The sequence below is a fragment of a genome, unplaced genomic scaffold, assembly GCF_019419815.1.
Source record: "Pyrus x bretschneideri cultivar Hongxiangsu unplaced genomic scaffold, Pyrus_bretschneideri_v1 Contig29, whole genome shotgun sequence".
In the NCBI taxonomy this organism is placed as follows: domain Eukaryota; kingdom Viridiplantae; phylum Streptophyta; class Magnoliopsida; order Rosales; family Rosaceae; genus Pyrus; species Pyrus x bretschneideri.
The window spans coordinates 3744790-3763945 of NW_025999601.1; the positions used below are offsets into that span (position 1 = coordinate 3744790).

A 19156-nucleotide genomic window follows, 5' to 3' on the forward strand; every position below is an offset into this window, starting at 1 on the left:
GAACTAGCAGCCTTGTCTTTAGGCTTGGGAATCCAAAGGAAGGCCGAGACTTGTTCCTTCCTCAGCTGCAATCGCAAGATCAAGAAGTCAGCAAAGCGGTCAATGCGACATCAACAAATTTTACTCCTCAACCAAGCTCGGCTGACGAGTTGGCACGCCCCGCATCAACAGAAGGACGTAGTTAGCTCATTAGTTACTCGGCCTGCGCACCACGTAGGCTTTGTAATTTTTAGGGTCAATAGCTTTAGAATTATCTTGGATGCAATAGAAGGTCAAGTATGGGTAGTAGATTAAGGAGAGAAGAGATGAAGCTTACCTTGGGACAAGCTTACTAGCCTCAGTCACAGTGACTAGTTACGAGAAGAGTTATAGAGAATGGTTCGTTTCAATGTTGGAAGTGTGGATCATTAAAGTTCAAGGAGATAACCCTAAATATTGGAGAGTTTACTCTCAACATCTGGTGCATGCCCTATAACTTTAAGGTTGAACAGTTGAAGGATATTCAACCGGATTTGGTATCTTGAAAGGCACATCATCTTGGAAACCTCCGAAGGTGGTAAGTTCTTTTGTTCAAATGATAGGGTCAATTCCGACTTGTACTTGAATTGTACTTTTATACAACAATGTTTTTTTAGAACAAAAATGAGATTCACCGCATGCTAACATATTTATGTGGGTGTTAAATACTTTTTTTCATTTCTTCTTATAGGCTTGATAATGGCATGACCTTTATCATTATGGAATTTGGCGTCGTTCATAAATTGAAAGAAGGAACCAATGGATACCTGAGAAAATCTTTGAGTTCTTGTTCTGTTTGTCTTGGCTCCATGTATAATATTCTCCATGGTTATTTACTAAATCGTTTGTTTCCCCTCACACGTTGTATGCAGTAATCACTAATGAGGCTTGAAATATGCCATCAGAATCTGATAAGTGGGGATGGAATCATGTTACTGTGTTTGGCAGGTTTGACAAAGGAAGTGGTACCAAAAGGTGGAAATGCAACCACTGTAACCTACGTTATAATGGATCTTATTCTCGTGTTAGAGCCCACCTACTTGGGTTCTCCGGTGTTGGAGTCAAAAGCTGCCCTGCAATAGACAGGTATTTAAGAGAATCCTTTCAGACTTCAGAGGAAGAGCGCATAACTCACAAGACTAAAAATCTTCTGGATGTACAAAGCCTAGCAAGCGCATTCGGACATCACGGCCAAGTCTTACCTGTGCCACTAAAGAAGATATAGATGAAATAGTAGCCAGATTCTTTTATGTTCATGGATTGAATCTCAATGTTGTCAACTCTCCTTACTTTCATGACATGGCTAAAGCAATTTCTACTTTTGGCCCTGGATACGAACCCCTGTCAGTTGATGAGCTTTCTGATTCTTTCCTAAGTAGAGAAAAGGGAAGGATAGAAAGATCTTTGGCTCTAGTTAGGGAGTCCTGGGCTCACACAGGATCCTCAATATTGTGTTTTGGTTGCTTAGAAAGTATGCTTGGCTGCTTCCGCATTAATATATTCATCTCCAATCCAAGAGGTCTTATGTTTTTAAAAGCAGTTGATATAGATGATGTTGATGGGGCAGAGAATGTATTTGCAGGTGTTCTTGATGATACTGTTATGTAATTCAGGCCCGGAAATGTGTTTCAGGTAATCTCTCATCTAGGCAATGCTGGCAAATGATCTGATTCAGATGTGTTGTCAAAGTTTCCTCAGATTTTTTTGTCTCCGTGTACTTCACACTCTGTATGCATGTTGATGGGAGAAATAGCTGAAATGGACTCCCTAAAACCCGTTGTCTACTGTGCTAAGGAAATTGAGCAATGCATTACCACATATCAGCACTTTTCTTCATGTAGGTTCAGTCGAAATCCAAAGGGAAGTGTTGATCCACTTTCTGTGAAGTTTGCACCTTCTTTCTGCATCGTTCAGAGGATTTTTGAGCTAAAGCAACAACTTCAAGAATTGGTTGTCAGCGAAGGGTGGAAGCAATGGAAGATTAGTGCATCAGATGACATTTTAAGTATTGAAGCTGCCATTTTAGGGGATGACTTCTGGAGCAGCGCGCATCTGTTGTTGCAAGTATACGAGCCATTTGTAAGATTGCTTCCTACACTGGATATTGATAAACTTGTCATGGATGATATTTGTGACTGGTGGATTCAAGCTCTTGAAGCCATCAAATGTAAGGATATTGATTATGGCATACAGAATCAGTTGAAAGAGCTGATAGAGAACAGATGGGATGCATTATTTTCTCCACTTCATGCTGCTGGTTACATACTGAACCCTAGACATTTTGGGAAAGCCAAAGATAAAATTGTCATGAGAGGTTGGAAAGCCACCCTAGAAAGATATGAGCCGGAAAGTGCAAACAGGCGGGTGCCAAGAGAGCAGCTCAGCTCTTACTGGCGACTGAAGGGCTCCTTCGGAGATGAAGATGCTGTGGAGTGTAGGGATAAAATGGAGCCAGTTGCATGGTGGGAGAACTTTGGATTTGAGACGCCGAACTTACAGACACTAGCTGTAAAAATTTTGAGTCAGGTTTCAACCATTGCAATGTGTCAAAAGATATGGCAAGAATATGAGTTTCCTGGTCACGAAACATCCAACCGATGGAGAATGGATAGAGTGGAGGATCTTGTTTTTGTAAGAAACAATATTAGACTTCATAGCCAAAGAAATATCTCGAACTCGTTATCTGGCCAGAAACATGTAAGTTTATGCCCGTCGTCTGGAGCGAAGACATGGGATGGTGCTCATCTTGATCAAACAAAGGTGACTGTAAGTATTCATGACGAAATCTGTTAGTCTTCGTTACTTTTATGCTCAAAATATTGTAACCAAGGACTGCATAAAGTTATGGTGGGAGTTTTTTCTTTTATGGGCAACTTGTGATTCGGGTGACATTTTGCAAAGAGTTCTTCAGCTTTTATAATGCAATATTTGAAATTGCTAAAAGACCTTTTTTTAAATAAAAAAAATATTTTATTTAGTAACTAAAAGTGTTATATATAACAAATGTATTGATATAGGTGACAAGCTTAGCTAAACTAAACTTTTCTTTGATCTGGGATGCACTTTGTTTTTTATTTATTTAAAGGAAATAGATTTCCACACTTTCTCCCTCTGCATGAGGAGAACTTGTATGGAATGGATGCATCGTCACGGTAATGTTCAGTGCCAATAATAAAAGACATTTGTTAGTATATCTTCACATATCCACGTGTATTATTGGCACAAGACGTCATATTGACAGTGTACTCGTACCATATAAGTCATCTCTTTGCACTATCTTATTCTTGAACAAGTCAAAAGATAATTAAAGGTAAAATAAACATGAATGTGCAGAAAGCAAAAAGGGTGGGCGAAATTAATTTATTTAAACCAAAAATAGTTGTTTTCTGTTTATCTCTGGCAATAGAACTCAAAAAGAAAATGTATTGATGTAGGCTTGGACCAATTTCTAGTCTGGCCATGATTTCTTGATTGGCTAGTGGGCCGTTAAGTCCAATTTCCCTGAATCCTTAAATCCGAACAATTTCTTATTGAGCTAGTGTCTCAATTACGTGACAAAAAAAGGGAAGAAAACTAAATTGTAAAAATGCTAGCAAACATACTACTAACATAAAATGGGAAGAAAACTAATTTATTTTTTTATTTTTTTGAACAAAAAATACGATCTACACTAATGGAGGAGGGGGTGGGATTAACCTCACAATGAGCTAGCAATAATGTGGTTCAAATTCGCATTTGGTGAAAATCGAACCTAAAACCTCTCACTTACAAGTTAAGAGGAATAACATTAGATTGTAGTAATAAGAGGCACAATTTCTTTTTTAAGTTTTATTTTTTTATTTTTTATGCTAGAGATGGAGAAAAATATATGTGAGGGAAATGGGGATGAAGAAGGATGAGAGGGTCTTGGAGGGAGTGGGGACAAATGAATGAGATCGTATAAAAACAAGAAGTTAAAGGTGAAGTTGTTCTCACTTTTCGACTTTAGTTTTCAATTTGTTTGCCATGCTATATACATTTGACATTGCTTCGAGTTCCACCATCCTCCATCCATCTTTATTCCTCCTTTATTCCACATACTTTTTTTTTATCTATATGTAGCACAAAAAGGGAAAAAAAAAATACATAACAACATAATTATGCAAATGAGCAATAAACACATGAATTGAAGCACATACGAAATTGAGCCCTAAACTTTTGATCTGTGTTTTTCGTATACATTCATGTATTGAAGTAATAAGAAACCTACATGAAAATGTTATTGATATTCAAAAAAAAAAAAGCAAAATAACGTTTTTGGATTACTGGTAAAATAAGCATATGAATTGAGGTACATATGAAATGAAGGAGCCTGGGAAATATGTCCATATTAACAAATGTTAATTAGACCAAGGCACCTAGGCCTAGATATCAATTTGTCATTGTTTTTTAAAATCCTCTCAAATCCAAGTTTGACTACACCCCTTAAATATCAATTTGTTATTGTTTTCTGGGTTCAAGTCAAGTACATCTGAACAATGTTAATTAGACCAAGGCACCTAGGCCTAGCATAAATCATGGCACAAATCATTGCACGTACATGATAGCCAAAATTGAGGGCTCAAGTATCTTCTTTACGTGGAAATTAAACAAAAGTAAAACCGGCTGGTTATGCTGTAAGAGGACAAATTTGCAGTTAAAAGTTTGAAAAAGTGGGATTAGATTTCATAAGTGGGACAAAGGGCAGTCAAACACGACTCAAAAAAATCTGGTGTATTGTTTGTTTACTTAGTGGCCACCATATCAGAACAATTTGTGGGAGATTTTAAACCTAACTTGCCACAACTTTATCAAGAAAAAAGAAATAGTACTAATATTAATTCTTACATATTATGGTTCATGGGCAATAAAGAAAAAAAAATAAGAGATAGAAAAGGTCATTGAATTATCTAAAGGGGTCGACTTCTGGTTGACCTTTTCCCTTAAGCCCTTTTCTCCACATCATAGAAAACTCAGGCAAAAATTTATCTAAAGACGTCCAGAAACCAAAAACCCTAAACCCTTCCCTTGGTGCATAACGATGTTATGTTTTTGTTTGGAAAAGAGTAAGTTTTAATTTTTTAAATGTACTATGAAGTTTTGAAATTGTATCAATTTATATTTTTTTGTTTGTTCCGTGTTATATAGGAGACTTGATATGGGTTGACGTATAAGCTCAATGATGATTTTTCTGTGCGTGCATGTAGTGCAAGCGTGCATTACCCGTTAACCTAGCAGCCACAACGGCAATTTAATGAAGAATTACATGGTTAATAGCCCAAGGACATAAGTTGGTCTAATTTTAAAACCTAATGGTGCAATATGAGAAATTAAAACTCCGTGAGTTTTGAAAATTGATACACATTTAAATGGTGTAAGTCCTTTTGTTTTTGTGTTTTTTTATTTTTTTGTTTGAAAGAAAGTACGATATTCATTAAAGAAGAGAACACGTACCAGACAAGAGGATAGTGTGCATCAAAGGACCTCAATAAAAATCTTACCAAGATTTCAACCAGACGAGGGAAAAAGAGTGTCCCGCACAAACAACTTAACGATAGTTTCCTATCCTCCAATCGAATTTAGATTACATCAAATAGCAACAATATCAAATATTGAGATGAGGAGCCTCCCCAAGCAAAAGATCAATAATCGACTCTGAAGGGTGATCCACCCATGTGTTCACAACTGTGCCCTGCAATCCAGCCAGTGCCAATCGATGAGCAACGGCATTCCCCTCACGACGGATTAAGTTCATTGAGACGTAGTCATAACGACGAACAAAAACTCGAATATCATTGATAATGGGTCCCAGCAGGGAATGATCATCACCCAACCCATGCATTTTAAGTTTATCAAGATTTTTCTGTTTGAAGTTTATCAAGGTTAATCATAAAATAATTAAGCATTTAGTACAAATTAAGAAACTATAATTGGAATCTTTAAAGAGCTTGGAGGTGCTTCTAACTTCTTAATTTAGAACTTTGCTTGAAGTACTACCTACACGAAATGATTAGTAAATCATCGCCCATATATACACCATCAAGAAAATAAATAAATTTATATATATATATATATGAATATGATTTACAATACTACAAATTGCAGGTTCTCGATCTTTCATTAATTAGTTTAATTCTCTCTCTCTTGAAGTAGTACTGCAGTGTCATGTTTAATAATCACTCATTTTTTAAATCGGACCAACAAAAGAATAAACACTTTCAACAAAAACAAAAAACAAAAAAAAAGAAAAAGAATAAACACTTATTTCCAAAATATGATGTGATACTCTTATTATTGTGTGATACAACGAAGTGATGTTTAACCAGAACACAGTCATATTAATTATAATAACGATGAGGGAGATGATGTATGTATCGACATTATTCACAAACACCTCAAAGATCCTAATGCCCAAATTTGTTCTGTTCTGAGAAGTACTGTGTGTTGTCCCTGCCCCGTGATAATTCCTCCAAAGTTTAGGGTTAGGGAATCAAGGGTTCCGATCTCGATCAGTTATTTTACCATGCTTTGTCTCCATTGCTGTGAACTTAGATTTGCACAACTAGAAAACATATGCAAATTGCAGATTAATTCTAGCATATATAACACAGTTGCTTAATTATACAACCCTAGCACATACATAATGTAGAATTGTATGCTGTAATAAACATAGTGTGACTTTAGCCACGTTATATTTTTTTCCTTTTTTTCTTATTAAAAAGGGGACCAACTGGTGGTTTCGCTTCGATAGTCTACCATTTTGAAGCTGGAAAGATTTACAGAGGCTTTTCAGCCACGTTATATTGACAAATTGTTAATTTTTTAGAGTCTTATTTAATTATTTAAATATGTGTAATTTAGGTTGATGGTCCACGTCAATAATTAATAAATGTATTTACAAAACTTCTTGAGTGTCCCTTCTCTCAATTTTGTTTTCTTTCACTCATTTTATGGTATAGATCCTGTTAACTTACATGTTTTTGCCGGTATGAATGGGTGTTAGATTGTTAATACAACAACTAAAAAAATATTAGGGAAAAGTCACAAATTAAATAGGGTTTTTATAACAAGTTGAACAAGTTAGCTTGATTTATCAATTGTCAGATACAAAAGGCTTGAATCTTTTAAGGTGCACTATCGTATTTAAATTTCTGACTCGGCCTTGCAAATAGTTTAACAACATATATTTAATTATGTGTGTATATACACATAAATATTATCGTTCTGAGCACACAAATAGATACAAGCAAGGGAAAGCCAAGCAAAAATAACTAATGACACTTGCAATGGAAAGCCAACCAACGGCAGGCCTTGAGAGTGGATCATGCATCCACTAGAAAATTAATTAATTAATTAATCTAAATCATTGTTATATAATTTTAACAAAAAAAAATCATTGTTGTATAAAAAAGAAAACAATTGAATTGTTCTTATTCTGTATTTTTTTTTTGTTAGATAATAGATTTTGTTAAATTAGATGTTAGATTAGTCACAGACGAAATTCGAACTCACACATACAAAGCTCAACATCTTTCCACCACTGTGGTAAAGGGTCACTTGCATTAATTTGTATTTTGTAACTCTCACAGAAAGTATGGGGCACCACAATATACACAATTACATGCATATACATACAATCTCTATCTAACTAACATCCAGTGAGGAGAATATTATTTGAAGTCTACATGTCGGTTAACTAGTACTAATCATGTTTGGTTACACTTCATATCATCTGTAGAATACATAAATACACACACACACACACACACACACACACACACATACATACATACATATATATATATGTATATTTATATACATACACACTTCGGTTAACTAGTACTAATCATGTTTAACAAAACACATACATATTATCGTTCTGAGCACACAGAAGGGAGGTTTAGCAAAACACTCCCGATACTGTTCACTTTTAACGAAAAACCACATTTATACATTTCCCTGATACTATTCACTATACCTTTAAAAAGGGCTTTTCATTAAAAGAGAAGTTTTTTTGAACTTTTCGTTAGTTTTTCTAAAAAACTAATGACACTTGCAATGGAAAGCCAACCAACTGCAGGCCTTGAGAGTGGATAATGCATCCACTAGAAAATTAATTCATTAATTAATCTAAATCATTGTTATATAATTTTAACAAAAAAAAAATCATTGTTGTATAAAAAAAAGAAAACAATTGAATTGTTCTTATTCTGTATTTTTTTTTTTTTTTTTGTTAGATAATAGATTTTGTTAAATTAGATGTTAGATTAGTCACAGACGGAGTTCGAACCTACGCCATCATGTAAGAGCTCAACATCTTTCCACCACTGTGGTAAAGGGCCACTTGCATTAGTCTGTATTTTGTAACTCTCACAGAAGGTATGGGGCACCACAATATACACAAATACATGCATACACATACAATCTAGCTCTATCTAACTAACATCCAGTGAGGAGAATATTATTTGAAGTCTACATGTCGGTTAACTAGTACTAATCACGTTTGGTTACACTTCATATCATCTGTAGAATACATAAATATATATACATACATACATGCATATATATATATATATATGTATGTATATTTATATACATACACACTTCGGTTAACTAGTACTAATCATGTTTGGCTACACTTCATCGGTAGAATACATATATATACACACACAGAGAGACAGATATGTGATGTAACATCAAAATTTTGATGAACAAGTCTTTTTTTTAAATTAAATTTCTTCTGGGGGTTTGCAACTTGAGAGGGCCACGAAATGTCAATGGACATAACAAACACGAGAATTAAAATGGCCTCAACGAAAAAAATATTTAGAAAAGCACAATCCTCTATAAATGGAAAAATAATAGTATAAGGCTACCTGCCACCATGAAATATGACTTGTCAACTTGGTAATACATTAGCTAACTTGTGTTATCGTAATTTATATAGTAATTATACTGTCATATGACTGGTAGTTAAGAATTATTGGTTGTAATGTTCAAGTAATAAAGTATTAAATACAAATGCACATGGGACTAATAACTTTAGTGGTAACAACATTTATCACACACATTCACGAAAAAAGAAGTTTGATTCTTAATTTCTTGTCATCCCTTATCTTCCCATTAGGAAAAATTACAAACTAGTGCATTGCTTACAAAACTACCACACTAATGTGTTATGTTTTTATGTAGAATAATAGAAATTGGACTTGTTTGATGCATAATATGGAAATAACGTGGATGCAAATGTGGATTTTGGAAGCAATGTATTTTATATGCATACATACATACATACATACATACACACACACACGAAAATTAGAAGATAGATTGCTGTCCATTAAATGATGTATACCCCAATGGTTAGATTATGACTCTTTTACTAGAAATATGTAGCCATATGAAAATAGATTATTATCCGTTGGTTCATTAAGAAAATATATATCCATTTAAGTGGAAACCCTCTACATAAAATGTTACAGCTCACTCCCAGTAAGGTCATTTCCAATGGAGAGGGCTAAAGGTCCAACAGACAAAAAATTGCTTGGTTTGCCAAAAAACTCATCTCGAACTGATGGCTGAGCTATAATTTTATAGAGCCCACCAGACCATTATTTGGCCAAAGAGGGCCTTAGGCTAGCTAAATGTAGGACCCCCCCCCCCTCTTAGCCCTTTTTTTGGAGCCTAGCCCCTCAATTGCAATTGATTCAAATCTAATGGTTAGATGAAAACATCTAAATGTAGTTTAATTAAATTAACTAATAAATTTAAAGTATAAACTTAAAACCAATCATTATTGAGGGGCCTTCGGTTGGAGATGTTATATGAGTATAGCCTAACACAATTCATTTAAAGATGTTTTTTGCAAGACTATAATTTTAGACGGGGTTATATTTAGTCTTTTCAGTTGGAGATGATCTGAGATATTGTCCACCTTAGGTCCATCTCCCAATGTTTTGTTCTTGAGTTTTCATACCCAAAATATGTCTTGCTAGGAAAGATGAGATATGCACATATAAAGCACATCCCCTAAGTGATGTGGGATTTGATGCCCAGACCGAGTCATCACATGAAATCCACTAAAGATTAGTTTTGCCCACAACATAGATGCTAATGACTTTCCCATTGTCGCTAGTGCACGAAATGTTGAAGCTTAGAATACCATATGCAAGTGTACTCGTGCATTGTTGTGGGATTTAAAACATTAATTGTTGAAGGTGTAGAAAGTTTTGAAAATATATGTGCCGAAGAGTAGTGGTTATATACATATATTACATTCATGTGATCATGTAATCCTTACGATCATGTGGAAGGAAAAGAAGCTAGCAAAATTGGGGATATTGGTATGCCATAGACAGGGGAGTGCTATTTACATTCATATATTACTTGATAAAAATTGAGGATGTTGGTAATTGTTTTTCAAAAGCTATGGTTCTATCCCCGGGAGTCTTTTATGTCTATAATTGTATGGGTTCAAAAAAAAAAAGATTTGTTCCACTAAAGACATCCAAATCCGTAACTCCATTAATGGTGTCTCCTTTGTTCTGTACGACAATGTTGAATTGAAAATCAAAAGAAAAAGGAAATTCAAAACAAATTTGATCACTGATGAATTGAATCACCCTAAATTGCATATGAATGAATTGAACGACATATAATACCTGACAACTTTGTGGTACATTCGCTGTGCCATATTTAAATTTTTTGATAATTTAACTATGCCAGATTTCATTGAAAGCCACCAAAACAAATTAACAAAATTAAAGTTGGGTTCGTCATATTCTCAATTCGGTAAGTAAAGTCATGTGGAATGCTTGAAAATAATCCAACCAACATCCAATTTAATACATACGTACCTAATTAAAACATAAGCAAGAAACCATTTCCAACTCCTCAATCATTCATTAAACACACTAATACAACACAAAAACTCTCAATCATTTATCGATGAATTACTTTTATCCAACTTAGCATGTGGCTCAAATCCATATTATGCAATGCTTATATAGGACATAGTTCTCTATTGGAAAGACACATCCCTTTCTGTACTCTCCAGCGTTCTTTTAGGCACAAAAGCTAAGTAGCTCCTATCCTAATTAGGAAGTGATAAATCCCAAATCATGCACCACAACTTCATGTGCTTGCATCATTAGTATTTGTCAATTTACCAACATAATTACCGCCACGCCAAATAATTAATTAAGTATGCTTATGAAGAGGTTCTACAGACTATACCATAGTTTTTGTGTGGTATCACCTCAAAGTCAGCACATAATAAACTATGACTTCAGGTGCTTGCATCATTAGGATTTGTCATCATTGTAGTCATCTTACCAACATAATTATCATCACCCCAACAGTAAAGTGGTTAGGTTTAGTTTCGATTCAAGTGATATAGTGATTAAGTTTAAATCAATATTTGTAGTTAAGCCAGCTGATTTCTGATTACATGTATGCAATTGAGCCCTCGCGATTTCGCTCTCATCCTTTTCTTGTTTACATGTTCAACAAATGACCTGAATGTGGTCATACTATCAGTCTTCCTTTCATCTCAACATCTTTTGTGATTGCACCGGCTCACTTGCTCTCTCTCTCTCTCTCTCTCTCTCTCTCTCTCTCTCTCTCTCTCTCTCTCATTGAAACAAAATGGTTTTCTCACCAGCTCATCAACCAGTACACATTGTAAGCCATTGAACTGGCTCTAATGTTCAAACAGTTTTAGTCTCCACATTTGACATTTGGCATATTCTAACCTTGATCTTCATGTCATTTCTGTCAATGCAAATTTCTGTCGTCTCTTACTTTGATGAAAATACACTTGCAAAACAACCAACACATTTGATCAAAGACCTAAGCCTCATGCGCCCACGAGGTGGGGAGAGGGCGGTTAGGCCAATGGATCTCCGATGCCTAACTTAGTTTCTCTGAAAAAAGTAAATGTTTAGGGCTTTTAGGGGTAGCTAAAACTTACCGAAATTTGATAGAATTGGAGATATATATAGGGGAGAGGGCCAGCCATAGTGTTAGAGTTTTACCCTACACATGGCGGCATCCTATTGGCCAAGGTGTATGGAAATAATATTCTCAAGATATTAAATATGAAATAATATCTTGAGATAATTGAGTAAATATCCCTAATTGATTTAAATAGGGATTACTTACTTGAATGGAGTCAATCTTCAATTGGGAATGTATTAAAGATAGAATTTGGGTAATTAATTCTCATCTTTAATGTTTTGACTTTTCCTTACCAAGGGCAAGTGAGTTGTGAGCAAACGTATTCAGCTGCATGGACCTTCAGGGGTGCTGAGCTACACGCGGGAGTATCTGAGGAGTCTGCCCATTTAACGAGAGCAATCTTGTCTTCTTGAGCAAAAGTTCATGTGTCCTCTATAATTTTAAATTATTTTAGGCTCCACAATTTTTAAGAGACTTTAAGTCACGAATTAGTAAGATGCTCATTGTCTTGTAAATTTGCAAACAAAATATACATATCGTTAGAAAGAGAGTGTGTCTAATATATATATATATATATATATATATATATATATATATCAATATGTTGGCAATATGTAAATGTTTACACACTTGCAGTGAAAAAAATAATACAGTGGTGGGACACTCAAGTTATTGAAATAGTAAGGAAGAATAAAAAGAAAAAGCTATGGAAAATTTTGATAAGAAAGCATATATATTTAGTGTCAAGAAACCTGAAAAAAAATCTCTTTCGTTCTTTTTTTATTTTTTTAAACAAACGAGATTATTTACATTAAAATATAGAAAAGTAGCTCATTATGAACTAGCAATACATGATGAAAAAAGCTTCACCAGTAGCTATATTTATATTATATAAATTAATTAACCCAGACATCTCAACTTTTAATCTAGGGCTTTTGTGTACAGTACTACTACTAAATCCCTTTTTCTTTTTCTTTTTTTTTTGTCGGTCTGCAGTACTACTAGTCTGCTACTATATACTATATAATATCTAGTGTTCCTCCAAACCAACCAACTGCGTTTTTCTCACAAAACTTTTTTCTCAATGTGCTCTTTCTTTTTCACTCCACGTGTTGTGTTTCTTCCTCTTTAACTTTTTAAAGTCACCAAAGAGGTCATATGGGATTTGTTTTTCTTATTTTTCTCTGGAAACAAGCAAGTATTCTTTTCTTTTATGTCAAGAAATTGATAGTTTTTCTCTCTTTCTCACCAAAAACACTACTAAAGAGCTAGTAGAAGATTAATCAAATTGAATCAGACAAGAATGGCATATTATTACATGGGGAGGTCCCAAAAGACCCACTCTTAAAATGGGGGAGTAGGTCACATTGTCTAACTTTTTGGCACATTATCCTCTTTTGATTAGCTTCACCTTCCCATATAGTTTTGGAGAATTTCCAGCATCCAAAGTAGCTAGAGATCAAGGTTTAACATACCACTCAAATTTCAATTACCCCAATGAAATAATTAGCTTCACCTTCCCTATCTAATGGGAGATGTAAATGCCTTGGCATTTTACATTTTTTGTTCGCCAATAGTTAATTTTCAAAGAGATGTAAAATATCTATTTCAGCCGAAAAAAATAAATAAAAGTAAGTTACTTCTTTTTTTACATCTCTTGAAAATATAAATGAGATGTAAGTGAAACGTAACTGTGGGTTTTACATATTAAATTTGCATCTCTCGATTAAGATGCTCTAACAAGATCCATAATACGAAATGCCAAATATGATAAATTCTGGTGCAATCAGGCCTTCAACCAATGGGATTGCGTCCAAAAACAACTACCACCCATCAATGTACACATTAGATGGATATGTGCACTGTTATAGGCAGAGAGATGACATGCATGTTTTCTGTTAAAGTCCATAATCAACTATCATCCATCACGATATTAAAATAGGAAATCATTTCTCATGCTTTTATTTTAATTTATATTTTGAAATTTACTATTATTATAGGGAGAGCGAAGAGTTCGAAACTTTTACTTTAATTTAGAGAAGGGAAAGTTTCGAATCCAGAACACTTGGGTAGAAACTCAACACCATTTCTCAAACTTTGAATAATGAGATTGCATCCAAAAACAATATTCATTAAACTGAATATATCACATGGACCGTGTCACACTAGAATATTCATATATTCTTACATTTGAAATATATATATATCAGCCACTTTGAGTTTGATTATTATTACAATGGTTGGAGAAGATCGGTTTTATATAGGGAATTTTAACGAAAAACCTACGGTACTGTTCACTTTAAAGAAAAACCACATTTTTACACTAAAAAGTCAATCCTGTTACAATTCACTTTACCCTTTATTTTGTCCTTATCATTAAAACTCAAAATTTTCAAGTCATTGTTATTAGTTTTCCTTTTTATATATTAATAGTATGATCCATCTATTTTTCTTTCTCTTTTTTTATTTTTTTTACTAGGTGAGTTTTTTTTTTCACTCTCTTAAACAGTTGATCATTTACAAATAGGAATAATGCTTAAAAAAAATTTAAAAAAAATAAAAACCTAGCCAATATCTAGTAAGAAATACAGAAAAAAAAAAAAAAATCCTCAGCCACTGATCCCCTTGATCGTTGCCCTTGGGGTCAGTGGCAATCTCTCTTTGGTCTCCTTCCTTTTTTCCCTTTCATGCTTTTTTTGTTGTTATGGTCGCTCTTTTGCTAGTGAGAAAAGACGTCGTAGTTGTGGTTGCTCTCTCCCTTTGTTGAGGGGAACCTTTGTGGTGTCTATGGCTTACGGATTGCACTTAGATCCTTGAGCGGCGGCTTTTGTTCAGAGTTAAATTTGGTTTCCATTTTTATTTATCTTTGTGTGCATGGCAGATGGCTGTGAGGAGGGAACTCAACATTTGTTGGAGATGAGTCATAGCAGTGCTCTTTGCTAACAATTGCAAGTTTAATAGAGGTAGTGCGGTCTCTTCCTCGTGATCTCTCTACAATGGTTCTACAAGTTATTTTTTTTGTTGATTAGTTGTGGGCTTTCCTAGTGGTTGAAGAATTGTATTGTATTCATGAATCATGATGAGTTTGTAATTGTGAATTTGTATGGTATTTCTTTTAGCTTGTGTGACCTCTATGTTATCCTCGACATGTCTTTCCTACGTACATTTTCGATAATTTCTAAGAAATCAATTCTTGTTACTTTAAAAATGGAATCAAACTTATGAGTTTAATAAAGATTGCACCACAAAACATGCATGATAAATTAACAAATAGTTTGGTCAGTTTCAATTTTTAGCATTTACTATGAGTTGTACACTCCTACTCCTAATAGTTAGTTGGTGCAAATAATTAATACTGGGAATAGGGTTTTCCCATCCATGATTTTTCTGACAAAAAGAACAAGTTAAATGAAAAAAAAATCCACAGTTTTGCCAAAATGACAGACATGACCCTTCAATCAAGGTTCTGGTACGAATGCTTGCATGGGTTGTATTGGCTTAAACATCAATAGTGTAAACATTAACCTGATCGAGTTCTGAAATTCATGTCATTAATAATCCACATGATTAAATTCCTTAATTGAGTTTCATTAGCAAGTTTCACGTTCCAATAGCATGCGCGCAGCTGTTACAATGGGAAGACGATACTTTCACAACTTAATTATTAGTGTTATCGCTGTCAATTAAAACAAAATTAGAGAAATGCTAAAAATTTCTCTTAAGAGTGGAACTCTTTATGAACGTTCTGTCACTTCATGTTTTTTACACAATGTTGGCATGAAAATTAATGTTAAACTGTGGGTTAACAGAGTCCTACTTTAAGAAAGTCTCCTTAGCATTTCTCAACCAATTAATCTCGATCTATGACCAGTTGTAAGAATAAAGAGTCTTTCCACAAACTATATGTATATGTAGGGGATGCCGCTTTACTGTTCATGAAGCGAAATTATCGACAACATATTGATAGCCACTTCAATAATATATTGACACCAAATCGAAAATATATAGCGAGAACATGTTCTCAGCCCTTTTACTTATTGTATCTGTTAAGGAATTCCTAAACCCTAGAAGAAGTAACATAAATATAAACCTCTATATACGTAGATACCAAAACCATAAAATTTGAGCTCTCTCTCTCTCTCTCTCTCTCTCTCTCTCTCTCTCTCTCTCTCTCTCGCTCTCTCTCTCTTACTCCCTAAATTTGATACACAACAAAAGGAGAAAGCGGTAACAAAATCATCCTTAAGCCAGAAGACCAAACACCCTGTCTAGTGCAATTATGGGCGGAGTGATTGGATACAAGTTATACAAAAACTAGCCCTTTTCACTCCGTTGATAATGGTAGCTGATAGGTTGAATTGATCTTGTACACAACAATTAGTCTTTCAAGGTTGAAAATTGGTGTCTTTATCCACACTCAGCATTATTCTGTCAATTCATTATATAGGACTTTCAAGTTCTTGCACATATATATGATACATATCATGCTCATGCATGGGTTTATGAATTTTAACCGTATAAAAAGAGAAAAGAACAAAGGTAGGACCTTCAAAAATAAGAGCTTTAGTTTTCATATGTAGTGGTATTCCTCTTTTATTCTCGATTACGAGGCATTTTTTCTTTGCTTGAGTTCTTAATTTGTGTTTGTATAATTGTCGGTTGTATTTTCTAGGATAAGAAATTAAGGTCGTCAGACCTCTCATTCTAGGATTTGTGTTAGTCATAATGAGTAAGCCATAGTATGATATTAAACTCATCATTCAGGGAAGTAAAACTTAAAATCTTCTACTTACAAATCTAACGAGGCTACTTTGCACCACTAAATAAACCCTCCTTATGGACAAACTTTTATTGAATTGGAATGATCGGATGGAGGGATTAGATTGTAACTTGAAAACCCTACTTCTAAAGAAAAAAAATCCAACTCATGTTTTGAATCTCCAAGCATGTTAGCTTGGTCAAGAAAAGTACTTTACAATTTACAACTAACTAGCACAATAAAAAATGACAAAAAATAAATCTCGAATCCGACTTGTACCACAGAATATGCTTTTCAGCATATGATTTTGATTTTTTAAAAGCTTGGACCACAAGGGTTCATATAATAGTCCCAAATGAAATCTTCACAAAAATGTTCGATTGTCCCTTTTCCTTTGTAAAGGCAAATTATGGAACAAACACAAGGATTGTACCTTAACCAAAACTTAATCTTCACCGACGGGGTCACCCATGCCTTATATATCCTCAAAATTATTTGCCTAGCAAAGGAAAAAAATGTTCGAAGAGAAGTGAGCACAACTACTAAATTACCTAGCCCTAAAAAGGGGCAAGGTCTATTGGAGGAAAAAGAAAAAAGAAAAAAAGGCCTTACTTACAAAATATAAAGGGCAATAGTTAATTTGTTAACAATTTATTCAACAACTTTATACTCGTACGCAACTGGTAGATTGCTCTAGTGGTTAAGGCGTTCTTCATTCCACCACGTTCTTAGTTTCAAATCCTCCTCCCTCCCGTTATTGTAGAATATAACTAGTACTAAAAAAACAATCGTTATGTGACTTAACCCAAGTCTCTCACCTCCATAAATTGGTTGTTCAGTGCTCATAAGCGACTATACTCTTTCAAGGAAAAATTGAATCGCTGGATCATATTAATATAATGTTTGATATAGTGTTCGTTATTTGAAAATAGATCGTTATTATATGATTTTCACAATGAAGTTTACATATACGAAAAAAGGTTAACCGTTTCAATCTTCAAAATGTTACAATTAATCATATAAATAAGCTTTATCTCTCATCATCTTTCTCCATTTAGAAAAAGAAAACCACCTTATTTTGCACGAAGACTCTTTCTATTTTTTTCAATGAAAATGATCGCTGCAGTATATGAACGAGATCTCCAATAATTTAAACTGGGATTAAACTTTACAAATCAACAAAACAGTGAAATTATATTTTTACCTCGAAAATTTTATAATTTTCTTTGAAAAATTCAAAAAGTTAATAGAACAAATTCACAGCGTCCACCTATTCATATGCTATGGCATGAGCCCATTGCCAAAGCCAGTGCAGCTTAAAAAGGGAAGGATAAGACGGTTTTATATCAACAAAAAAAAAAAAAAATCTGTAATTACAAAAGTGATAGAATCAATGATCCTTTGTACTTTATCATTGCATTTTTTTTTTGGTGGTGCATCTATCTACACACTTATTTTTATTTTTCATACATCACTTGTTAATTTTTGTCCTTTGATTTTTTTTTTTTTTTTCATTCATTCAATCCGACGACTAAGATTGAGATGGTGTATGAGAAGTAAAATGATTTGCAAAATTCATTTCCCTATAGACTGGTTGGTCTAGCGATACTTGATCTATATTTAGATTGGAAGAGTAATTTCTGCGCACTCCTCTTCATTCTTGGTCTTTGATTCTTGTTTGATTTGTTTAATCAAAAGGTTGAACAAATAAAATGACGTACAAAATTCATTTCCCTATAGACTGGAGGAGCTTCCACAAATGCAATGATTATCTATATTTCCAGTGAGTTCGATATTAAATTGGGAGGCTAACTACATTTTACATCTTTAACGTTTGAAGTAATTTTTAAAATGGGTCATGAGATTTTAATTTTCACATTGCACCATAATGTTTTGTAATTATATTATTTATACATTTTGTGTATTAAAATGTCTGTTTCTCCACTAAATTGATGAGTGTTTTAGTCAATTGGGTATAAATATGGCTTCCCTAATTACGAGTTCCATGCCCACCATGGCATTAATCTAATGAAGGTTCAAATAATTTGGTAGACAAAAGACAAAAATTGCTAAAGCCTCATGGCCCCAGGGCTCGAGGGCGAGCTTTATTTAAGAAAGAATGGGGAGTGAATTGAAAGGCTTCTGTTTCTGTTCTTGGTCGCCCAAAAACCTAAAGAATGCTAAATGTAATTAGCAATAAATTGGGATTCATTCTGCCTTGGTGTGACATAGGTTTATATATATATTATGATCATGTATTTACCCTAAATAGTGAGGGATATGTTATATGAGTGAAACTTAGACTTTTACTTACAAGTAAAAAAAAAAGTAAGCTAAACCGTAATATTAAGTGACTATTGCAGCATCATTAATGACTTGATCTGGAAGTAATTATTTATATCT

General features: G+C 34.0%; 1 pseudogene; it reads left to right on the forward strand.

Moving 5' to 3' along the window:
* Positions 1-913: 913 nt before the first annotated feature.
* LOC103929862 lies at positions 914-2811 on the forward strand (annotated as a pseudogene).
* Positions 2812-19156: the final 16345 nt, after the last annotated feature.